The sequence below is a fragment of the Belonocnema kinseyi genome, chromosome 10, assembly GCF_010883055.1.
Source record: "Belonocnema kinseyi isolate 2016_QV_RU_SX_M_011 chromosome 10, B_treatae_v1, whole genome shotgun sequence".
Classification (NCBI taxonomy): Eukaryota; Metazoa; Arthropoda; class Insecta; order Hymenoptera; family Cynipidae; genus Belonocnema; species Belonocnema kinseyi.
The window spans coordinates 48704849-48731810 of record NC_046666.1 but is presented as its reverse complement, the minus strand read 5'-3'; the positions used below and the strand labels follow the sequence as shown (position 1 = coordinate 48731810).

Genomic DNA, 26962 nt, shown 5'->3' with positions numbered 1-26962 from the left:
AAGAGGGAGCTCTTCTTAATATTTTGATACCAAAATCATGTCGATACACCTTACCGACTGCGAGTAAAGCCACCCACGCTTTAACTTGACAGACTGTAAAATTAATTGAAAATTTTGTTCAAGTGACGTAAATCTTTTTTTTACACTTAACCTCAAAATTGAGGATTCTTTATAAAAATAATGTATGATCTCGATAATATGTTTATTGTTAATCATAAATATCATTGTATATGTAAAAGCAGAAACACTTATTCAACTTGAATGATTAATTCTGGTCAATTTTTAACTCTGTGCTTCTCATTTCTGTATTGAGCAATCATAAATTAGAATAATGAGAAATGAACCAGAATTAGACATTTGAATTTTATGTATATATATATATATATATATATAAGGTAAATCAGAAGCTTTAGAATAATACAACACTGAAAAAAATACAAATGCTATCAAATAAATCACATGATCACTTAATTTAGATTCTAGGTTAGTCCCTTAGGAGCTGCCGGCAGCGCTTTAGCATACCTAGCGGCACTTTGTAGTACTGCTTTGTACTGTATCTTTTATTTGAATCAAATACATATTTTTATGAATTCGAATAAACAGATTTTAAACAAATGCATTATTTGATAAAAGTCAATTTTTTATTTAAATCAAACAAATTGTACTGAACAAATTATTTGTTTCAATCAACATGGCAAATAGTTTCCATTTCTTCAAATTAAATAAACCGTTTTTTAATTGAAGCAACAAATTTATTTCATTCAGTTATATGAATTCAAATAAAATTTGTTGTTTGATTCAAACAAAGATTTTTCTGAGTGCAAAGGAACCATTTTGGGTTTCCAAAGGAGCCCTTTTGTGTTTTCAAAAGAACCCCTAGTTTTTTCTCTGCTTTCTCAATTAATCTTAAATAAAGAAAGTCATAAACTTTTGATCCAACATTTTTTTATTTATTTAAAAATATGAAATTTCTAAGTCAACAAGCTGGTCGCTATCGGCAGCTTTCATGTAAATTCATGCACGCATCAATATTCATTCGCGAGTCGATGATTGCAAATTAGCTCTATCGTTAACGCTGTAAAGTATGACAGGACTAGGACAACTTTGAACTCGTAGATTTTCAACGTTACTACCGACTAGCGAATTTATTAGGCCACGTTAATAATGATCGACTGCTCGTGACAAACACGGAAAGCACTTACCAAACGGAAAATTGTAACCGTGCTACATGTTTCCAAAATTGACACATTTCAATCAATAATGTCATATAGAGCTGTAAAAAAATTTGCAGAGGCTAGGAAATTCCAGAATATATCAGGGAAAATCAGGGAATGTCAGGGAATTTAAAACTGGTCAGGAAAATTTTGGGAATTTCAGAGAAAATCTGAAAGACTAAGTAAATTTTCGATAAACTGAAGCCGCTCACAAAATTTTATTAAGATTTTATAATGTTAGATCATGAATATAAAATATTAATTCTTGTAATTTAACTAATCTGAAACCTTTATAAAGTTACATTTAAAAAAGAAAATCTGTTAAAATAAAGTAAGTCTTATAAAATAATTTGATAATTTTTTCAGTTTTTAATTCTTTCATTTTATGATTTTTTGGGTTGCGAAATTATCTTGTAATTAAAAATGTTATTATTTTGTTAAAAATTCAAAAATTTTGTTTAAAAATCATTTTTGGTTGATAATTAACTTTTCTCTTAATAATTCGTCTGCCTGAGTTAAAAACTGAACTATCTTGCTAAAAAATTCAAACTATTTGGTTAAAAATGAACTTTTCTGTTGAAAAATAATATTTTCGGGTTGAAAATGTAACTTTTCTGTAGAAAATTTCTTTTTTTTTTGTATGAAAATTTAAAATTTTTATTAAATTTTAACTATCTGGAAAATCTGTCTTGGCTGAAAACTCAACTCTTTTGTTAAAAATTATTATTTTTCTTTCAAATTAAAAATTTTTTTAAAAAATAAATTTAATAGGGTTTCAAATTAATTTTTTCACTTGGAAATTTATGTATTTTACATTATAATGAGTTTTTTTTGCATGGACACTCAACTATTTTGTTACAAATTATTTTTTTTTCAAAAGTTCATAATTTTAGTGCAAAATTAATTTCTTTGGTTGAGATTTTAAGCTTTTTGTTAAAATATTCGTTTTTTATTGAAAACTAATTTTTCAGCGGAAATTGTAGCTCTTTCATTTAGGCTTGAAAATTTGTCTGTTTGATTAAAAAATAAACTTGTTACTTGGAAAATGCTCTTTTTTTGAATGTAGAGTAATTTTTTTAAACTGAAAATTAAACTATTCTCTTTTAAGTTAAAAATTTATCTCTTTTAGTTGAAAAGTTATCTATTTGATTGAAAATTCATTTTTGTATGTTAAAAATTCATCAGATTCGTTGAAAAATCATTTCATTGGGTGAGAATTAGACCATTTTGTTGAAAATTCGTTTTTTTTTTTTAAATTAGTTTCTCTTCGGAAATATTTACTGAAATTAATGTTTTAACTCAATTCTCCGTCTAATAAACAAATTTCGTCTTTTAGTTGAAACTTCATGTATTTTGTTAAAAATTAATCTTTCAAGTCTTTAGAGTAAATTTAGAAACGAACATTTTTTTGTCTGAAAATGATTGATTTCCTAGGTTTAAGATTGTTTTTATATCGAGAAGAAAAATACGCAAGGTTCAGAAAAAAAAATTGGTCTGTGTAAAGTCAGGAAATCAAAAAATTAAAATTTCGTAGCAACTTCGAAAATTAAAAGTAATATTCAAACATTCATCAAATAATATAAAAATTCAGAAAGTAAAGAATAAAAATAATTTCGTCCCACATCGGCTTTGTCTCCAATTCCCTATTTCAGGAATTTCCTCTTCGGAATCAAACAAATCGAAAGTTTTTTTTTCTTTTTAAAATCCGTCCTGATCCATCTTCTTTGGCATGGACATCAACCCACGATAGTGATCGATCCGAAAGAGTTCGAATTCTTCAGAAGTCCGCCGTAATTGTAAACATTGGATTAATGCAAATGTGCGCTTAAAAGCTTAATTGCTTCGATAAAACATGGAGAGGCATTAAATTCAAATTCATGTAAATTCATTCAAATTTATGAGAAATAGGTGGACGCGGAGCACTTACTGGAAAAAGAGGGAAATAAAAATTAGTCCCAGCAGACCGGCCCCCGCGACCAGCCTCCTTTTCGTCCCTTTTTCATCAGCGCCATTTTGCGGAACGCGATCGGCCACGACGACCGGAATCCACTTGCTCCTTTTTTTCCTCCTGGAAGATAATCTTCCCCGCACAAAATCGTTATGAGAAAGATAATAATGCGCGTGTTTTAACGAGGGCTCTTGATGAATAATTATGTCCGAAGCTATCGCCCTAGACGTGCTTTTTGATTTCGTTAACTTTCACACACGTCCCGGATTTTATGGCTTGTTACGATTGAGATTTTATGGCTTTATCCGACTGATCGATGACCCCGCACTCCATTCGCGTTAATTGCTGCTCGGTAATCCTGTTTGATTAGATAGCTGCACTTTACTGTCGTGACATATGGCCAATGGGTCAAACTTTGAAATATTGCACAATTTATGGCATATGATATTGGTCAAGATTTGTCATTAGTGTGCAATAGTGAGAAAAACTTTTTTTTTCATTTATAATTTGAAGCAGGTGGAAAAGTTGTTATTTGGGTACAAAATAACTACCCTTGAATTTAATTTTTAAAAATTCCTTCCTCGTCCCCATCCATTTTATACATAAAAAATTATAAACAATCGCACTATTCTTATTATTTTCTGAGACGAAAATATTTTTAAGGCCCAAACTGATAGGCAGTTGAAGTTCTGAATTTTAACCCTGAAGTGGTACACTGGTGCGAATTCGCACCCGAAGTTATTTTGTTGGCATTTACGCAAACACAGCTGCAGCGGATTATCCCTACATATATTAAATATATATATGTTAAATAAGTGTGATACGTGCTAGTCTTTTATTATATGTTCCATATGTTTAATATATAATATTAAGTTTGCAGACGAACCAATTCGCACCAGTGTACCGTTTGAGGGTTAAATGAACGTAATTTTTTACTGATCACTTTGCAAACTTGGAAAAGTGCTAAAATGTTTCTTGATTTATATGGGAAATAATTTATTATTGAAAAAGAATTATAATGCATAATTTAAAATCCAGTTGGACTAACATTATTCCGCAAAATAGAAATGTTGAAAATTATTTCGTTCATTTTAACGTTCAGAACTTCTACATGTGATAAAATAACTACATGTGATAAAATTTCTTATGTCCTCACAATGGATTTAAAGTAGAAGAAAATCATAAAAAATTGGATTTTGAAATTTTCTAACAGCTATCGCACATTTTTCGACTACTGTTAAACAAAAATTTGGTATATATATGACTTTGCATGTACTTTGAATTTTCTAGAACCAAAATTTCCAAAAGTTCAAGTTTAAAAGTGAATAAAAAAAAATGTCTTTAACTGCTAATAACTGACATTTATTGTGTTTAATTTTGTTTCAAGAAAATGAAAAGTATATGCCATGTCATGCATATTAAATTTTTAATGAACGGGTGTCGAAAAATGTGCGATAACTGTAAGAAAATTGCGAAAATTCAAAATGTTTTCTTTTTAACTTGAGATCCATTGTGGGAACATCAGAAATTTTATAACCGGATATATACTACATAATTACGAATTCAGTTGCCATATACAAATTTTTCCTATACGTTTAGGCCTTAAAAATATTTTTTTTCTCAAAAAATAATCCAATAAGTAAAAAGTTGGAACTTAAAATTTAATTTCAAAATTAGCGATACAATCCAAATAAAAATATAACTTTTTAAATATCAGCCCCCAAAATTTGTTTTATAGGGTACCAAAAGCTCATAAATGAAAAAAATAGATTTTGGGATATTTAGGCGCTAATTCTAATTCTTTGTCTGTTTTTATATTTGTTTTTTATACATAAAATATCACTTTACACTAATAACTAGATGTTCGCAAAAATTGTTTCAACAGTTTATTATTATTATTATTATTATTATTATTATTATTATTATTATTAGAAATTTCCTCATAGAATAGAGTCAGAAGTCGCCGTTTTTTCACAAATTTTCCATTTTTCGTCTAATTTTCAATTAGAGGTAGGTAATGGTTCAGTTACGTTAACAAAAATTATTGTTTAAACAATTTATTACTATTGTTAATGATATTCTCTTTAAGAATAATATTAGAAAATAGCAGTTTTCAAAAAATTTCACTTTTTGTCCAGTTTTTAATAAAAATGAGTTAAATAATTAATTATAGTCAATAAGTTAATTGTTTAAACAATTTATTATTATTAATATACAATTTAACTAATGCCAGAAACATTCGATTTTTTTCTGAAATTTTTAGTTTTTTGTCCAATTTTCAATTGAAGTGAACTAATAATTAATTCATGTTAACCATAATAATTATTTAGACATTTAAAACTAGTCATCGTTAATTCAAACATTATTATTATTATTATTATTATTATTATTATTATTTCCTAATGGTAGAATGTTGCAGGATTTTCAGAAATTTTCAACTGTTTTTCTATTTTTAATCAGGACCGACTTAATAAATAATTAGGTTTAGCAAAATAATTGTTTAAACATATTATTGTTGTTAATGACTATCTTCATCAATACCAATATCTGATAGGTACATTTTGTTCTTCAATTTTTAAATTTCTGTCCTTTTTTACATTGTAAGGTAATAATTAATGATATTTATTAAAAAAGTTGTTGAAACAATTAAATATTGTTTACAACTATATTCTCTTAGATAAGTACTAAAAATTTGTGGTTTTTTCTAAAATGTTTAACTATGCTTAGGGTTTTAATTATAAACAAATAAAAAGTCAATCTAAACAAAAATATTTAAAAAATAGTATTGTTTTAAGTGAATTATTTTCGATCTTTCCCGAATGGTTAAAAAAAATTAATTTAAACAAAATGCTATCATATACAAGAGGCAAAACAAGAAGCTTATTGCAAAGCGTAAAAGGCAATATTAGAATTGAACATATTTTTATACTAGCCCCCCCCCCCCCCCCCCCCCCCCCCCCTCGAGCGAAATATATTCACGAGAAAGAAAATTTTAATATGTTTCTCTCTAATTTTTATTTATTCATAACTAACAAGGAAAAGCAAATTTAAACATTTCAGAAAAGTCGCAAATTTTTAGTACTTATCTAAGCCATTAACAACAATAATTTGTTTAAACAATTATTTTTTCTAAATCTAATTAACTATTAAGTCACTTCTCATTAAAAATAGACAAATAGTCACAAGTTTTGAAAAAACCGCAACATTCTACTATTAAGCTAAGCGAATATTATTAACAATAAGAATAAATTGTTTAAACAATTAATTTGCTTTACTATAATTAATTAGTTAACTCATTTTAATTTAAAATTGGGCAAAATGTGATTTTTTAAACTGCAATTTTTTAGCATTATTCTAAGAGAATATTATTAACAATATTTATAAATTGTTTAAACAATCGCTATTGTTGAATTTGATGAACTATCTCTCTCCTCTAATTGAAAATTGCACAAAAAGTTGAATTTTTTTTTAAACCGCGACTTTCTAATTCTATTCTATGTGAAAATTACTAAAAACAATAATAAATTATAAAAAAATATATGAAAACATCTTATTATCAGTATGAAATGGTATTTTATTTGCCAGAAACAATTTTCTAAAAAACTAAAAAAAAATTAAAATTGGCGCCAAAATATAGCTAAACTAATTTTTCCAATTATGGGGGTTCTTTTGAAAGACTACAAAACAAATAATAATCTTTATTTCCTCAACGATCCCCATTCTTACTTTTGCTATGGATTTCCACCATAATCTGAAAACCGGTTTGTCCCCGCCCACTTCGTTCCTGATTGGGTCCTTTTAACGTGGATGACGTACGATTTCTGCGGATTCATATCCTCTAGGTTATTTTATAAAAATAAATATTTTAAATTATCTGGGAGGTAATTTTTTTACTCTGAAAATACCATTAACATGAGCCATAATGAGCGATTATTTAAATTCTCTTTAAGTACAAAATGTAATGCAGCTCAAATGAATGTAATGAGTGGATAGTGAATTGCTCTAAATCGTTTATCTCAAATTATCCCAAGATTGCGTGCATTTATCCATATACTTTAGAGCCTGCGGGCAATAAAAAAATCTTTTTAAAATTATTCAAGGACTACCGATTTGTTTGTTGATTTGCATAAGGTATAAGGACGTCAGAATTGAAGCCGTAGTGCATGGGGTGGAGAGTAGTTATTAGAGTATCCCACGCCCAACATATTAAATACATATAGAGATATCTCAAACCTCCCCTCCATCAGAGCTCTTGCAATTTTTATCAGAAATCCCATTCGCTTATCTTTTTCAAATTTTTTATTAAATTATATGGAAGTTATTATTATTATTATTATTATTTTCTTTGATCTACGAAGTACAGGAAACTTAGAATTGACAATTAATAAGAAAAATGAATTACAAAAATCAATACAACGCAACAAATTTAAAATTAGGGACTGTCATTTGGCAATCTACGAAAGTCTTTAAAGAAACTCAAATTTAATTTTACATTATTTTTGCCACGATTCTGATGGCAGCAAAATTCAAGTTTTTATTATTTAAATAAATCTGGTCAATTTAAGAAAGCGAAATAAACTTTTTGCGAATTAGGTTTTTGAGAGGAAATTCAACTATTCTATTTTTAGTTGAAAATTTATTTTTTCCCACTATTCCAATTTTTATTTTTGTCTCTAATGAGCCGAAAAGTAAGGCAGTTTGGAAGTCTGTTTTTTATTGTAAATATTTTTCATGATTTTTTTAAATAAAAATTTTGTCATAGAAATTAGATTTCTCTTTAATCTTAAATTACAATTTTATTTTTTTTTTAATGAAAATATAACTATTTGGCTGCAAATTGACCATTTTTACTTAAAAATTCAAATAAATGTTTGAAAATGTATATACTTTGTGGAAAATTAATCTTTTTTCAATAGAAGATTAGTCTTTTTGTTGAAATCTTCCCTTTTTTATAAAAATTTTAACTATCCCAGTTAAAGATTCATCATTTTAGTTTAAAATTCATCAGTTTGATTGACAATTAATCTCTTCGACTCAAAATTCAATTGTTCCATTTTTATTAACAAAAATTTTTTTCCTAGTTCAAAATTCTACAATTTGAATAAAAAATGGTATTTTTTAACAGAAAATTAAATTATATTGTTGAAAATACACGTATCTTGTCGGTTAAAAATTAAATTATTCCAGTTAAATATTTCTTATGTTAGTTAAAAATTGTTCTTTTTGGTAGAAATCAATGTTCTTATTCCAAAATTAATTTTTTCGATCAAAAATTAATTAATTTTATTCAATTATTCATAAACTTGGTTTGAAAATTGACCTTTCTGGTTTAAAATTTAACTATTCTACTCAAAGATTGAACATTTTAGTTGAAATTCATTTACTTTAGTTTTAAAAATGTAACTATTATATTTAAGTTAGTTTTTTTCTTTGTTGAATGTAATTTTTGAACTGAAAATTTAATTGATTCTATTCAATTTTTAAAAATTATTTTTTTCTTTGAAAGTTAATCATTTTGTCTGAAAATTATTCTTGTCAGTTAAAAATTCAAGTATTCAAGTTAAAGATTTATCATTTAATTGAAAATTCATGTTTTAGGTTAGAAATAAAATTTCTTGGTTAAAAGTTCAATTCTTCTGTCAAAAATTAATTTCTTTGATTGAACATTAATTTTTTACTCAAAATTCTGTTATTCAATTTGGTATTGAAAAATTATCTTTTCCATTTGAAAATTCCTCTTTGTTGGTAGAAATTAATCTTCTGGGTACAAATTTATCTTTTTGGTCATAAATTTAATTATTTCATTTAAATATTAATGATCTTTATTAAATATTTCACAATCTTAGTCCAAAATTCGTCTCTTTGGTTGAACAATAATTTGCTTAGCTTAAAATTTAATTATTTAAGTTTTGGCTGTTAATTTATCTTTCTTTCAGTTAAAGGTTCAGTTAAAAATTTATTGTTTTTGTTAAAAACTTATGTTTTTTTTTGGTTAAACTTCAAGTATTCCACTTGAAGGTTCATCATGTTGATTAAAAATTCATGAGATAGGTTAACAATTAATTTTATTAACTGAAAATGTAACTATTCAATTTTCGGTTGAAAGTTGATTTTTTTAGTTCAAAATTCAACTATTTCGTTCAAAAATTCATGTTTCTTTTTTTTTCAAATTCTATTTTTTGGTCGAAAATTAATCTTGTTGTTTGAAAATTCATCTTTGTTGCATTTTAGTTGCAAGTTGATCTTCTCGGCTTAAAATGTAACTATACTAAGAAATTTTTTAACTGAAAGTTTAACTTTTCCATTTTTGTTGCAATTAGATATTTTTTAGTGGAAAATTCAAGTATTTGTTTCAAAATTCAGATATTTTGACATTTTTCACAAATATGAATATTTTACTTTTAAAAGACCAACCTGTTTATGAATATTTACAAAAATCTAATCTGCTTCGACATTAGGAAGCTACTAAAATGCAAATTTTCATAGCTAACATCAAAACTTGAACAAAACCCTTATTTCTTACCACAAGGGTCGTAAATTGCTCGCTTCATAGGTCCCACATAAATCATGTTCTTTCTTACAAGAACCGTCTTGGGTATGGAAAGCGGCTTTCTTTGGCGAAGCATTCTTTTCGTTACGTTCAACAACTGCATCATGCGATGCATGCATGCATCTAAATACGCGATTACAACCTTTTTGTTCATGTCGCGAATCGATATTGTAGAAAGCGGTACTTGTGAACGACGTTCAGACATACCGCAAATGAAGTTGACGCTCTTGACTCTGCACTTGATTTTTTAAATATAAACTATAAGTTTTTCCCCCCTTTTTCCATCATCATCTTGTTTTGTATTGTCCTTAAAGAAAAGAATTTAGCCTCAGAGCAAAGCGCTGGTAAGATGCGACCGATCCCCCTTTATAGCAATTACTCCTGGACCTTTTTCAAACCAACACTCTTCCCAATGCTCGGAAACGCAAACCGCCTAACTAAAAGTCATCGCAAATTGCCCCTTATTATGGAAGTTTCATTTATCTTCTCTCCAAGTTCTTTACCCCAACACTGACGAGTTGTTAAAGTTCCTTCAGAAGATTGCAGAAGACTATAGTCATCATATGAAACATTTGTATAAACATTTTCATGTTCTATTTTTCTTTCGTGTCCAAGACCACCACAATGTAGGTCTAGGTAACCTGTCGAGACAAGTTCCTCCTGGAATGAGACAGCTGTACATTGTCCTCGTGTATTTTCTCTATCGCGATATGGTAACGAAGACAGAGTAAAGGATCCGAGGTCGTAGATTTCCAGAAGTGGCAGAGCAGAAGGCGAGGTAGAAACAAGGTAGGCCTAAGGAAAGAGAAGGCAAAGGGATCCGGACAGCAATACCAACACCGGTCTTGGACAGTTCGGACTTTGGGTGAACGATTCGAAAATGGATGGGCCTCGAGAAGCGTAGGCGATGCTCAACTATACAGCTATTCGTTCTCTGGGCTAAAACTAAGTCTCTAAGTATAAGTATATACCGTACCGAATTTCTGCATGGTATCTAGGAACAAGAGAACGAAACGGAAAAAGGATTGGTTGTTTGGGTGGTTACGTAGTTACAGGTTGGTCTCGGTCGCGGGGAAGATGAACGAGGCGGCGCGGCACGAGATCTTATCCGCTGCAGCAGCGGCCACTGAATCATCCGCTTTGAATAGGCCCTCGCTTCACTCCCTATATTATAGCTATAGGTACCAACCTTATATACCTATGCCGTGTCCACGAGCACAATATACCCCCCGGGCCAGTATAAATGCGTTATACAGAAACCTTGGTACGCACTAAATTACTTGCGAGACAGTGTCACACACCAGCCACCTTGCGAATCGAAAGTCTCGCACGGACCCTTCTCCATTCCATGACTTACGGGTTAGCGATAATGCGCACTGCTACCAGAGTCTTAATCAGCATAAATCATACCCACAATGCCTTCGAATCTCACCAGAGTTACCTATCTAGTAGGTAGGTGTTTGCTGCGCAGGTATTCCAAAGATGCCGAAGGCACACATTGCTTGTTTACCACTTGCCGTATAGAGTCTAATTACCTTCAACAGATCCCCCCGGGTTTAAACCAGAACCGGAGAACACGAGAATCAGACCAAGGTACCATAGATAACCTCACCATTTTTCCTCGCAATTAACGGAAAATCTAGGCCTTACCAACAAATAGTTATCCGTCGAGATTTGGCAGTACTTCTATTTAAAACAATCTAATTGCCTTCAACAATTTCTTTGGGTTTGCTACCAAAGGTCTCGAAGTTCGATGCAAGAATCTTTCGACCGATCTGCAGGTAAAAGGTTGAAAAAAGAAGGCCAGAAAGAGAATATGGTTTCGGAAATGTTCGCGTTGGCCGAAAATAGAAGGTCACGACGGTTAGAGCAATGTGAGGAAATTTTAATCTTCTCGTGGGTCTGTCGAAGATTTGTAGAGAAAGGAAGTTTTTAAAAGAATATTCATATGGTTGCTGATCTCGTAATTGAGAAGGTCCAGGTCGTTAGACATGATCCCAGTCAGGAATATTTCTGTCACTAACAAGGAGTTTGGCTTTAACTTGCAATCTATACACGACATTTCATGGCACATGGCATTTAAGATTGACATGAGTGCTACTTACATCGGGCAGGTTTACCAATATCAGTGCTTAGTACCATTAGGATTTATCGTTACTGTTCATTCACGATCCAGCACCTTGGTTTAAATTATCAATTAGACTGTTCCAATCCATTACAATGAATTCGGTATATCGCAATACTCTTATGCAATCCTATTGAACAATTCCGAAAATGAAACAAAACCGGATGTTTTCCTCTCTTTTCTATATGATCCTCAGCATTGATGTCACAAACAATCGTCACATTTCTATAAGTACGGTTTTATTATAAATAGATATTATTGTTTTCAAAAGGATCATGCCTAAAATTATCGAAATCGAGTCACGTACTTCTTTATTACATGCATCTGTATCTGGAAATCTCGGAACGTTGCCAGCAGTTTGCTCCCGGCTGTTAGGGTCGTGGGGTCGTTACCAGTTTGATGTGAAAACTATTTGCCCGAGTGAAGCATTAGACCACTGCTAGAGGATTATAATACGCCAAAAAAGTAGCGGTGCGAAACATTTTTGGCAGCCAAATCCCATATCGCGTTTTGCGAATCCTGAATGAAGTAGCTGTGGAACTAGTTCTGGCTAACTTTCGTGATTTATGCGAGTTCATTATTATTTTCGCCTGCGGAATAATCGCCGACAAGAGTGGAGCCGGAACTATACGGCGCTGAATAATGGAGCTTCTTTTTCTTTACGCGACGCATTTTATGGCGTCGCCGATAATCGATGAAAAAACCCAGAGACGAACTGCTTTTTACTCACCCAAAGAATTTCCGCAAAATATTTCAAAAATGTATACAATCTTATTTATTAGTAAAAAAAGTTCTTGTGTCTGTAGACTCTGTTAATGGCATCAAGATTTCGGTGAAATTAAAATAATGGAAGCTCAGATAATGAGCACCTGTTGCAGAGGTTGCAATTTATGACATGAATGAAAATCGACTCATCACTGGAATGACGATAATGATCGGTTACTTTAAGAAGATCGAGGCGGCCGATTTGAATTCCTCTTGGTAATTCTGGAAATGTGAACCAAATTTTAAATTCTGGTCCCCATCTTCCATAATTTTAGTTTCTTGAACGTTATCGTGATGGCGTCCTCTTAGGAGGAACCGGCTCTCCCCGCTCCTTCTCACAATAAGTATCTCTGGCCTCCCCTGGGCTCGTGAGGCCCCAGCCCCTGAACTAGGGCCAGCCCTTCGATCATGGATTGCACGAGTCCATAAATGGTCGGAATGGACACTACAAACTTGCAAAGTCATTTGCAAATTATGAAATTATATGGATATGGAGTATAAGACTGCAACTGGAATTCAGTAGACGAAATCGAGTTTAGCCAGACAAATGATCTAACGAAGGCAACTCTTTAAAATGGTCTGACAAAACTTGCCTGTAACTACTGGCAAAGAGAATCTTCTGTTAAAGAGTTCATTCTACGAACTAATGAATTACGAAATTCCAAATGTAATTTAAGGCGAATTTATCATCCTAAGTAACTTTCATTAACATAGTCTCTTATCATATAGACTTTCTGTTTCGCGTTCATCAGACCGTGCCACCGGGAACTTTAATGACTACAAGTCTGGATCAGCGGACGTAACGAGCCAACGGCGATACTCGTCAAGCGTGTCGAGTGAGTAGAAAATTACTGGAATCCTCGATCATGGAATAATGATTCAATGTCTTCACCATCGCGATCTGGAGAATTTATTTATATTCTCGTAACATCCTATCAAGAATTTCGCTGCAATGTCCCATGTAAATGAGAAATTCATCCTTATCTTCAACTATACGCACACAGGTCACACCGCTAAGCCCCCAATCGTGAAGCCCTTTGTGGATATGGAAGACACTCATGCGACTTGGCTGTACCATAGAGTTGGAAATAAGGCAGCAATAAAGCATATGTAAAATATATTCTGGAATTCCTTTTAGGACGCAGATATATGGGTGGTGGATCGGTTGCTGGTCGTGTCCGTCGTCGGATGTGCCTGAGTGTGCGTGTATCCAGTCCGAGTTTGTGTGAGTGTTTATAGGTGAGAGCGAGTAAAGTAAGACAGACGATCCTTTTCGTTAGAGGGTGTCCCGGGGTTACCCACCTGTATCAAACCGCTGAACCTTCCTCTTTTCTTACTCCCTATCGGCTATCCTCTGCACTCAGAAAAATGGATGGTACTGGATCCCACAAATCTCGTATCTGCTGCCATATATTTTACTGTCAGTGCTGGAACGATTTCGTTTTACGTGGAGCAAAATCCTACGCCTTATGGGATAATGTTATGAAACCATCATTTTTGTCTGAGATTGGATTGTTGTAAAAGGATTTTTAACTTGGTTAGGCGCTGGAACCTAAACTTTCATCATAAAAGTCATCAACTTTAATGATGTTGTTCATCAAGTCCAGTCCGGTTGACATTCTAGCTTGTTCTAAATAACTCCACTTGTCCTGCCAAAGACATTCATCATACAAAAACACAACACCCAGTTCTTTATTTCAGAACACTTGCGAAACTGAATTTTTTCTTCAAAAGGAATGCAAATCATAGTTTGGAACGTGGACACATTCATCATAAGATATAAATGGACTTGTTATTTAGCTTACCAACTAAATTTAATAGTAGCGAAGAATGACGTATGCGTGCAAGATATATCTTGCACGTTGTAATATCTCTGGAATCTAAAAGGAGAAGACCATCAAGGATATTAACATCTACCACCTAAAAGCTGTTCCCGACAGGATTACCAAAAACTCTTCCCAGTGCTTTAGAAACGTACTTTTTTCCTTGGGAGCATTTTTAGGTCCACAAGGAGCGACGCCTTGTATACAGGTACGGAGGTGTTCGTGCCGTGCATCTCAAATTTTCGACCGAAAAACGAAAGGGAAGAGTAGTGGAAATCTCCGCGAGACCGGAGCCAAGCAAGGAGGGTGAGGAAGAGGATAGAAAAGGAGAGGTTCTGTTTTCTGGTCTCCTCCTACAGCTCTTGGACGTAAGAGAGAGAGATGGCGAAACTCTTGGAATGGAGAAAGAGAGATCCGAAGCTGTGAGGTGTCGCCTTACAACCGGCTCGCTTCGCTTACCTACGAAAGCCTCTTTTGCATGCCATCTCTTCCACCATCTACCTCCAGTCCTCCAGTCTCCAGTTGCTCCTTTTGCACTCCGTTCTTTCGCGTCCACCTTCTTCTTTTCTCTCCCTTCGGTCGCGATGCACCGTTGCCTTCGGTCTTTGCATAATTATTACAGTTACCGCGACGAGCAGCAGCTGGCGACTCCCTTCTCGCTCCACAATCTTCTCATGTTGCTCCACTTGGTTCAAAAAAGTACAAGACATCGTCCCACGTTAATTAAATTTCTTGCCAAACACGAGAAACTGTCGTCAGGCTCTCGAATCCCTTTATTCCCAACGAAATATTCTCTTGACACTTGAGTTTCAGAAAAATCTTGAAAAGAGTTTCATCAAGAGATGGAATTCGACTGTCTTAAATATTTATTAAAATAGATTTATATCTCGATTCGTGCTTGAATCGAATTCAAATTTTCGTTCCTGCTACAAAAAAAAAACGTAGAATAAATAGTATTCTCTCTCGACATCAGCTCACGAACCCAACTTCTTTTTATTCTGATGCCTATATCGTATTCCTTTTATATACAACATTCCTTGAATATTTATTTTAACTTTCCGTAGTTTCTAGCACCAGAATTCCTAAATTCAGCTACAGTTTCATTATATTTCCTTATTTCTCTCTTTCCTGAGAATCGATCTAGTCCTCCAGGCTCGAGTCTGTCAGGTGGTGCTACAATATCGTGCAAGAATTCGCGCCATAATTTATCCCCGCTGCGTCGTCGCACAGGTTCTCAGGAAACTTCGCTACGCAAATAGGTAGGAAAGAAAGTCAATTTGAATATTTAAATTTCAAAGTGACGAGGTTGATATTTTCGTGAACACGCACGACAACGAAAATAAGAAACACGAACAGGGAGCAATAAAAATCATTTTTAGGCAGCAAGTGTCGTCCGTCAAGAGGCGTTTCCTAATTTACATCCGCTCGATATCCAGCAAGTTTGTGTCGTGTACGACCTTTCTTAAAGTATACAAGATACTCATCCCTGTATCTCATTCGCAGTATGTATGAAACTCGAAATTTCCCAGCGGGCTTCATATATTTTAGAAACCCCCCAAGTGAAGAAAGAAGCTACCTCTCGGTTTCGTTGGTTTTGTTGTCTTTCCAAACAGCCTCTAAATGCCGCATAAATTCGTACTATATCAGGTATCATGTCAGTCTAAAAATATCACCTATAAAAATATCACCATTGGTCTTCCAAACGATGGAATCCGCCGGCAATTAGCCAGCAGAAACACTTGTCACTTGGAAATAACTCTTTGTTGATCGAGATTTGAAACATGAAACATGAGAATTTAGGTAGACAAGCATGTTGAATATTAGAGGAAATAATATTTTAAGACAAGTATCAGTATGTCACAAATTCATATTATTTATATTATACCTTGGATGTATGAGCATAGTCGTAGAATCTCACATTACGTTCATCAGTCGAATCTTGGCAGTAGGTTATTTTAGCATATTTAACGGAAAATGACAATGTCTTTTACAATAGAAAGCAATATTAAAAAACATAATAGATAATAAATGTATATCATTCCTGTTGTGCCTACACTATACGAACTCTACAGAACATCAGTTTGTGTTCATCAATCAAATTATTGTCTGTGCTTAACTATTTAACGGAAAATTATGTTTTCTATGGAACATCAGATTATGTTTACGAATAAAATTTTAGCTATACTTAACTATTTAACGGAAAATCGTCAGGCATTCTAAATTGGAGAGATGTCTTTGAGATTGAAATATTTTACAAATTGATTTTGTTTATGTTATGCATAAGTTGTACAAACTCTATAAAACATAAGATTAGGTTGATTAGTCAAATGTTTGGTACAACTATCTAACAGAAAATTATGATACAATGGAAAGTGTAGAGTTGTCTTTGATATTAAAATATTTGATCAATTTCTTTTGCTTATTTTGTTTCCAGACTCTATCAACTTTAGAAAACGTTAGATAATGTTCATCAATCAAACTTTGGTTGTAGTTAACTATATAACGGAAAATCATTATGCATTCTAAAGAGGAGGGTTGGTTTTAAAATTAAAATATTTGACAAATTTATTTTATTAATGTTATGCATAGGTTGAACAAACACTATAAACCATCAGATTAGGTTGATTAGTCAAATGTTGGGTACAACTATGTAACAGAAAATTATGATACAATGGAAAGTGTAGAGTTGTCTTTGATATTAAAATATTTGATCAATTTCTTTAGCTTATTTTGTGTCCAGACTCTATCAACTTTAGAAAACGTTAGATAATGTTCATCAATCAAACTTTGGTTGTAGTTAACTATATAACGGAAAATCATTATGCATTCTAAAGAGGAGGGTTGGCTTTAAAATTAAAATATTTGACAAATTTATTTTATTAATGTTATGCATAGGTTGAACAAATACTATAAACCATCAGATTAGGTTGATCAGTCGAATGTTGGCTGCAACTATGTAACGGAAAATTACGACACAATCTAAAGTGTATAGTTGTCTTTGATATTAAAATATTTGATAAATTTCTTTTGTTTAGTTTGTATCTTGACTCCATGGATCTTAGAGAACGTTAGATAGTGATTGACAATCAAATTTTGGTTGTAATTAACTATTTAACGGAAAATTAGGATATCTTCTAAAGTACAGGGTTATCAGAAAACATCCTTTAATGTTTATCAATCCAATTATGGAATTGCTGCCAGCTCTTCCTATCAGATAAAGATTCTTTTTCCCTACACCTAGAATTTGAAGACATCCCTAATGATATGCTTTCTTGAGTTTACCCGACAATTGCGAATCGAACATAACAGCCCTTAATTTCGACTCGAGAGCAATCGATAAAAAAATAATTTTCGATAATGAAGACTCGCCATTGTATAAACCATGGTGGATGGTACGTGCCGGTACAAAAGGGATTCACGATTGCAATGAACGGAATCTCGTTACCCTTGCAATGGAAATCGGTATTAAGGAACACCGATCCTTACACTCTTTGTCTTCTGTTCTCTGTCTGAATTCGATTCGAGAAGGTGTATGAGATTCGCCGACGTCGTTCGACGTAAAAATGCGGTACGTATAAAGTCGATATCTTATTCACCAACGTTCCATTCGTTCTTCTTATGGTGCCCCTATGCACAACCGCGGCGACATTCTTGTTCGCGTCGCATAACTTCTGGGCTTCTGATGCCCCTCTCGTTGTAGATTTACCCTGCTGGCCGCCACAAGTTGTTCCTGGGCACAAGTCCCATAGAATGTAGATTTTCAGAGCGGAAATGCAAGTCTTGAATAAAAATGTGTTTGTACCGGATGGTCTAACTAAAAAGAGAAGAAAGCTCTATCACAAAATGTAACAACTCTATTAAAGTACAAAAACCTCTGATGAAAAGATTTTCTAGTTATGTAAACAGGTAAACACATTAAATCACCGAAGGAACAAGGTTGATAATAAGCATAATTAAAAGTGACTTAGTAAATTACCTTATCAATTAAGCAAAGGAATTAATTCAAGATTGTATCGTATGTCTATTTTTGGTTTAAACTAGCTTCATAAAGTAATGCTTTGTTACTTCACAAAAAAGTATAACATTGTACGAGTTGCGTGTCATGTAATCTAGATTTAAAAGCAGTCTTGTAATGTCTCTATGGTAATGGGCAGATATGAAATAAGAATTAGAAACGTAAACCATTGTGGCGAGGATTGTCGGCCATGTTTGGTCCCCCTCCTTTTAGAAGTCTTTCTCGAACAATCCTAGTGCTGTCCCCATTCGTCTTAATAGACAAAGGACCCCACATTGTAAGGCCCTGATGTAACCACAACGGTCAACTATTATGACGTCATAAGCGAGGCCATTCAGAATTTCGCGGTCACACTGTAAAAGAAATACGACCATTCTTTAGATTCTGAATGTTTGGAGTGAACGAGGATTGAGATATTTTAGTTCCTAATAATGGAGTTTAGTCATTATGAATTGGGCATCATGTTTGACAGCTGAGACTTTATTTGACTTTTATGGTTGTTTAAATACGTATGAAAGTACCATTTAATTTCCTTTGCAATAAATTGTTGCTTGGACAAGTTTACATGATATCATGTGATGGAACAGGTTTCTATAAACTTGTGTAATTTGGACTAAGAGAATGGAAAGTGTATTCTGTTTTAGGTTTGCTTAGATTTTTTCCTATTTTTCAGAATTTAAGGAAAAATATGATAACATTTCAACTTTTATTTTATTGGATTTTCATCATATTAAAAGTGAAATGAATGTTTAACAAAACAGTTAATTTTTTAACCAAAGTGATGACTTTTAAGCTGAAATAATAAATCTTCAACTAACAAAATGAATTTTTACCGAAGTAGTTCAACTTTCAATCAAGTAACAAGTGTAGTTGAATCTTCAACCAAAAAGATGAATCCTAGGCAAAGAATTTCAACTAGATAGTTAAATGCTTAACCCGCTAAATTCATTTTTTTTTTTAAAGAGAGTGGAATTTTCAACAACAAAGTTAATTTTGAAAGAAGAACCATGAATTTGCAACCAAAAATTACTTTTCTACCAAAAAGATGAATTTTCAAACCAGATTGAGAAATTTTATATTTAAAAGGACGAGTTACAACCAAAGAGATGAATTACAGACCCAAAAAGATAACTTTTTAACAAAAGAGCTACATTTTCAACAGATGAGTAAATTTTTAATCAAGAAACATAAGTTTTCAGAAAAAAATATGTTTCGATCAAACTATCGAATTAAACAAAAACATACTTAAATTTAAACCAAAAATGGTTGTATTTTAAAACAATATTTGAATGCTTAATCCAAAGGAAAGGATTTTCTATTAAAGAATACGAACATACAACAAAATAACAAAAAGTTTTGTTTTGAAAATATGCCTTTTTAACGAATACGTTTAATTTTCATTAAAATAAATACAACAAAAAATATAATAGTAAATTTTGTAACCAAAAGTAACTAAGTTTCAACAAAAAATGGTTGGATTTTCTTACCGGCTTTTATTAATTCAGTTCGCATTTAAGCGATGAAACGAAAAACAGGTCAATTTTCAACCCAGCTGACGAATTTGATATTCAAAAAGACGAATTCACAACAAAATCGTGTAATTATAGACCAAAAAAAAAGATAAATTTTTAACGAAATATATAATTTTTCTACAGAACAGTTAATTTTAAATCAAAAAATATAAATTAAAAAAAAATCATTTTTAACCAAACGTGCGAATTTTCAAAAAAAATAATAATGATAATTAAACTACAATGAAAAACTTTTCTATTTTCAAGCAAATAGTTACATTTTTAATTCAGAATGACGAATTTTCTATCAAAGAATACGAGCGTACAACAAAACAATTGAATTTTCGACGAGAAAGGATGAATTTTTAACAAAATAGTTAAATTTTCATAAAAATACGAAATTTTTAACAAAATACTAAAATTTTTATCAAAATAGTCGAATCTTTAATCAGAATAGATCAATTATAAATCAAAAATAAAATTGTAGATTTTTTAACCAAAAATAATTAAGTTTCAACAAAAAATAGTTGTATTTTCTTACTCGCTTTTATAAATTTAGTTCCTATTTAAGTGAAGAAACAAGAAAAAGGTGAATTTTTTTAAAGCAGAGAGGCAAAAAGAGAAATTTCTTTTAAAAGATTTACCTGAAGTTCAAAACAGTCAAACGAAATATTTTTTCTCAATTCTTTTTTATCTACAATTTGAAATAATGCAACATCGTTTTATTATTTATCAGTAAAAAATTTCGTTCATAAGAACGTTCTGAACTTTATACGCAGAAAAATAAATTCTGCTATAAAGGTTACAGAATTTTCAGTTAAAATAAGGACAGCATAGATTTTCTGTAAAGATTACCGAATTTTCTGAAGAGTTTACAAAATGTTTAGTTATTTTATAACTTTAATAATATTTTCTGTAATATTCACAGAATTTTTAATTATATTTTACAATTTAAAGGTGTTAATATGACTGACAAGTTCAGTAAATGTTACAGAAATTATCCGTAAATTTATCAAAATACTGCAAATTTTGTAAACTCTGCAGAGAATTTGGTAATCTTTGCAAAAAATCTATGCTGTCCCTATTTCAACTGAAAATTCTGTAACCTTAGCACAATGTTTTTGTGCGCAAGAACATTTAAAAAATAAGAAAAGAGGCAAATCAGGGAATAAGTTTGAAGCATGTCTTATTGAAGCCACTAATCAGAACCTAGGATTTGAAAGGATATGGATCAACAAAAACTCAATAAAAAAACTGATTTTGCTGAAAAATGAAAAAATGGATTCTACTATTAAAAATAATTATAAAAACAAATAGAGGACATTGAAATGAGGAATCCTTTTGCTGGAAGTAGAAAAAATGGAATTTCTTTTAGAACCAATCCTAAGGAGCTACAAACTGCAAGCTGCAACACAACTCTTATAAAAAAGGAACACAAAACGATGAATGTGTTCCAAATGAGACTTCAGTCAAACCTCCAAGGAACCCAATTTTAATAGAGACTTTTCCAAAGAACCCATTTTTCACTTTTCCCTAACTAACCTACCAACCCCACTTTACATGTGGTTAGTTTGTTAATGCACCTTTATGTTGTTCTATTCAACTGTTTCCAAAGGAACCTTTCAGAGTCTCCACAAGTTTCTATAGGGAGCTCAAGTTCTAAAAGACACCAAACTTTTATTTAAGCCCCAACTTTAGCAAACCCCAGTTCCTTTCTCTGGAATACTGCACCATTATTAGAGACTTTTCAACCCGTGTTTGCACCTCCTTAAAATTCGCAAGAGAGTCGATAAAAAGGACACCCCGCGACAGTAGCAGGAAGCCTAAAAAAGGGCTCTAAGCTGCGCTCGTGGGTGTTTTTGGAAGCGAGACACTCCCTCTGACGCATAATATCATGCTTTATCGCCTTTTAAGCGTCGGGCTCTAAAGCCGAAGAGGAAACCGGGCATAGCCTTTCCAGGTGGCTCTCGTTACGAGGGGTAGCCACCCTCGTTTCAAAGAAGCCTAACCACATATTTATGCGAACGAGGCTTTGCCCTGGATCCTGAGCCCTTCCGCCGTAAGACAAACTCTCGTTTCCGTAGGTAGGCACGATACGTTTCACCATCGGCTTCCTCGTTAACTCCGGGTAAGTTATTAATTACTACTGACTAACTAGCGTCCCAGCTGTGCCTTAGCATCTTCCTCATTCCTTTTCGCGGACCATGTTGCCACCAATCTTTCTAAGAACTTTCTCCCTAGATTTCCAACCCCAGTGTAAGTTTAGGAGGAAGGGGGTGAGATAGGGGATGAAGGGGTGCGGGATTGTTGAGGAATAATGGAAGGACGGAGAAGGGGCGAAGAAAATCAGAAAAGGAGAGAATGAGAAAATGAGAAAATTATGCAATCAGGTTGTAATAACTACTTGTAATTATAGAGAGACTTTTAAATCAGCATTTATAATCGATTAAGTTCTTACAATGTTTCATTAGAATTCATTGAATGATTTGAGTTTAAAACTTTACATCTCATTAGATGCTCTTTAGTTTCTTTGTTTCTTTGTCACTTATTCATTGACAGTAGCATTCTTGCAACTTTAAATGAATCGATTTTCAGTTTTTGTGAATTCTAATTAATAAAATTTCTGTGTACTGTCAACAAAATTTTGGACATTTTCCCTAAAATGGTGTTTAAATTACTTTGCGCATAGTCGCTGGAATGTTAACCAACATTAAGTAGGGACAATTCCTCAAAGTTTCTAGTTGGATATTACTGGAAAAATAGTGATAGTGATTTTATTCCCGAAAGTATCTCAAATTTATTCAAACGTAATGTTAATTTGTCAGCACTTTTATGGAAAATATCTATCTCAGAAGCTTTAAAATTATTTTCCCAACGTACATAGTATATAAAATATTTTTTTACGCTGTAAAAAATTCTGATAATGTTACAGTATTTTCAGTTAAAATACAGCATAGATTTTCTCTAAAGATTACCGAAATTTCTGCAAAGTTGATCAAATTTGCAGTTATTCAATAAATTCACAAATATTTTCTGTAACATTTACTGAACTTTTTTCAAAAGAATTCATTTTACAAACATCTTTAAATTGTAAAATCTAATTAAAATGTCTGTAAATGTTACAGAAAGTATTCATAAATTTATAAAATAACTGATAATTTTGTAAATTCTGCAGAAAACTCGGTAATCATTACAGAAAATCTATGCTATCTCTATTTTAACTGAAAATCCTGTAACCTTAGGAGAATTTTTGTATTAGACATAATTCCCTAAATTTAGAAGGATTCGTATTAAATTATTCAGGTTGTAGAAAAAATATCCAATTTTGTACAGACTTTATCGAAATTTTTGTGAAAATCCTCTTAAAATTTGTAGGTTTTATTCAATTTCCTAATTCTGAGAGAATTTCCCAAAATATTTTTTTGGAAATTCCCTGAAATTTAAGAAAATTTCCTAAAACTATTGGAGAAAATTTATTCACCCTAAGAAAATGTGAAATTGTCCTTGAAAACTGCAAGGAAATTTCAAGAAATTTTTGAAACTGACGAATTAAAATTTTCAACTCTAGATTCTTTAGATTGATAAATGTTCATTTTTTAACGCTTCTATTCTAATTTTTTTTAATCGTGGACGCTTTCTGTCTTTAATTGCATCTTTTTTAATTATTGGAATGTGAAATTGTTTGTTTTTTAGGCTACTACCTAGAACTTTTTTTAATCTGAGCACCAGAAATAAAAAATGTCACAATATCGATCTATTTCAAATTGAAACTATGTATCATTATGAATGTTCACACATTTTGTTATTTCCTCTGTTCTCTTTTATGTTAACAATTAAAATTATATTATTGCCCATGCTTTATGAAATTAAAAACTTTATTTTTGGTGAAAAAAGTTTAAATCTTATGAAAATATCATTATTTTAACAATATTTGTTGTAATTGAATTTTTTTATTGTCACTTCTATACCAATTTTTAAAAATTGGTTGAGTTTCAATAAACTAAAGCTTATTTTGGAGAGGAAAAACATTCTATACAATTTTACACTTTCCAATGAAAAAAAAAAGAAAAGAATTTTTAAATGTTATTATTGGTTCAAAAATTATATATATTTTTAAATTGTTTTAAGAATTTCAGTCAAAGAAAAATTTATTTGAATAATTGAAGACAATAGAGTTGTAGAGAATGTTTTCCCCGAACAGGAAAGCCATTATATATTAAAATTCAACCAATTTTCAAAAATTCATAAGAAGCGAAAGTAGGAAAAAATTCAATTGCAAAAAAACATTGTTAAAATACGTGTTTCTGTAAGTTTAAGCATTTTTTTAATACAAATATATTTTTTTATTCCAAATAAGATAATCAGTAATATTACTACAATTCTAAAAATCTTTTAGAAATACAATTTTTTAGCGATTTTATTTTTAGGACCACTTCTTTAAAATATAGTTTAATTAAAAAAGGGACATTTTTTAATTGAACAAAATCTGATTTCTAAATTCAATTTTGACTTTATATTTTTTTATTGATAAATTTCAAAAAATTTTAATTTTAGAGTTTTCAACATTTAATTTTAAGATTCCTAATTTTTTTATTTTGCGCTTAAAAGTATTCAATGTTTAACATTTCCTTTAAATACTTTTATTTTATGCTTTTCAATTTTTCATTTTTAAATATTGAATTAGAATCCTTAAAACATTATTAATCTGAAACTTAATATAAACTTACCACTTACTTGCAATTTATAAGTCTTAACGTTTAAAAACTCAATTTTTTCTTAATTTAAGTGTCCTTAAATCTTTAAATAAATTAATATTGAATCCATATAATTTCAGGTTCCGATATTCCTTGAGTAAAATAATGTATGAATAATTTGTTTAGAAATAACTTTTTTTGATCAATTCTTTGTGATTGACGTTAGCTTTTAAACGATTTATTTTTAAAAAGCCGAAGGAACGAGAAGAAAAATTATATATAAAAAAAGTCAAGAATAAGAGGAGAAGAGGATCTTTTAAAATAAAATAATCTGATTCGTAAACAAAAAAGAAAAGAATAAAGAGAGTCTTTAACAGGAAAAAGTATGTAAATTCGAAAAAAATTTCGAGAAACTAAGAATAGAAAGAAAAGAAATATAGAAACGGGCAAAGAGATAATAAGACAAAAATTAAAGGAAAGGAAAAATGAGAAAGCAAGTTGAGACGAAAGTTTAGGCAAACAAAAATTGGAATCAGAAAATAAGAAGGAAATTTAGAAGGAAAATTCTAATATGGAAAGAGAAAACTAAGGGGTGAAAGGAAGTTCTTCAAATTGAAAACATCTTGATTCTGCAAACATATTAGATAAAAAAATCTGATTCGTGTAACAATTTTAGATTAGTAAATATCTTAGACTTATCATTAAAAAAGATAAAAAGATAAAAAAGAAAATTAGTTTATTTGTGAATAAAAAAGGGAGTGCGAGTATCCAAAAGCAAAATTTGAGTAAAGGAAAATCGAATAGAAATTCGAGATACAAAGAAAAGACAAATAGAAATGGACATTAAGAGATATTAAGAAAAATATAAAAGAAGAGGAAAAGAAGAGAAAGTTAAGAAAGTTTGAGGTGCAAAAAATTTGTGACGGAAAAACGAGAAGGGAAATTAAAATAAGGGGAAAGTAAGGGGCGAAAGGGAGTTCTTTAAACTCTGAACATCTTCATTTTGCAAACATATTATATAAAAAAATCAGATGAGTAACAGTCTTAGATTAGTAAAGATCTTAGACTTATCATTTTAAAAAGGAGGGAAAATAAAAGAATGTTATTATTAAACGAAAACATAAGTGTCCAAAAGCAAAATGTGGGTAAAGAGAAGTCGAAAAGAAATTCGAGAAACAAAGAAAAGACAAATAGAAACGAACATATAGAGATAGTAAGAAAAAGATAAAAGGAAAGGAAAAGAAGAGAAAGTAAGTTAAGAAAGTTTTCGCCGAAAAAAATTTGGGACGGGAAACCGAGAAGGAGAAGTAGAATAAGGGAAGAGAAAAGTAAGGGGCGAAAGGAAGTTTGAGGCTTCAGAGATGATGAGGGACGGTGACGTGAGCCGGAGGAATGGTGAGGGGTGAGTTGGAAAAGGAAATGGGGATGATGTCGGGAGAAAGGAGAGGTGTGGTGGGAAAGGAGGGGTATTTTGGGAAAGGAGAGGTGTGTTGGGAAAAGAGGGGTGTGGTGGGTAAGCGGAAAAGGAGATCTTTGGGGGTGGGAAGGAGAATGTAGCGAGAGGGACGAAAGCCGTAACTCACGCCCCCGAGAGGATTACCTACCTTGCCAAGGCTGCGGAGGAGGGTACCCAAGTTGAGCTACGGGCTTGCTGCGTAGCTACGCGTTTCTCATACCAAATGTCTCCGGCTCCCAGCAAACAGGGGTTTGTTGCGGGTAGGAAGGTACCTTCCTCTCTTACCCGGAACTCACGCCCGTGGGGACACCCGAGCTAGAAACTTACGACACGCGAACGAGTTTTCGGTCCCCAAGACCCCAAGCAATAAGGGTGCCCTCCTTCGAGGAGAAGCGCGAGGAAATTATCGCAATTACGCCGACGACCTATGCTCCTTCCTGGCCATGGGCTGCACGAAACGACCCAACTCGCCGGGACAAATTCTTTAATAAGGCACTATCTTACCGAAGAAGATCCCAACATGAATTCTCATTGTGTTCAACATTTTATTCTGTATTTGCTACTAAGAGACAAATTTTTTGTTTTCAAAGTTTTTTGATCTATAAACATTTTCTAACTGGAAAGATCCTCATTCTGTAAACATCTTAAATCTATAAACATCTTAGAACACTCGAAAAAATGTCTGATTAAATCAACAAGAATTCTGGTTACTATTTTTTCTCGTTAAAGTAATCAGAATTCTGATTGTAACCATAATTCTGATTGTAACCAGAATTCTGGTTAATCTACTGAATTTAACCAGACGTTTTTTTGAGTGAAGGATAAATGTTTTAGATTTGTGAAGATCTTATAGACCTCTTA

The 26962-nt window shown here is 31.8% G+C and overlaps 1 protein-coding gene across 2 annotated transcripts in view; it reads left to right on the top strand.

Annotated features, from left to right (window-relative positions):
- LOC117181835 (homeotic protein ultrabithorax) overlaps window positions 1-26962 on the top strand; it is a 338004-nt gene that overhangs the window by 224282 nt on the left and 86760 nt on the right. The window lies entirely within an intron of this gene.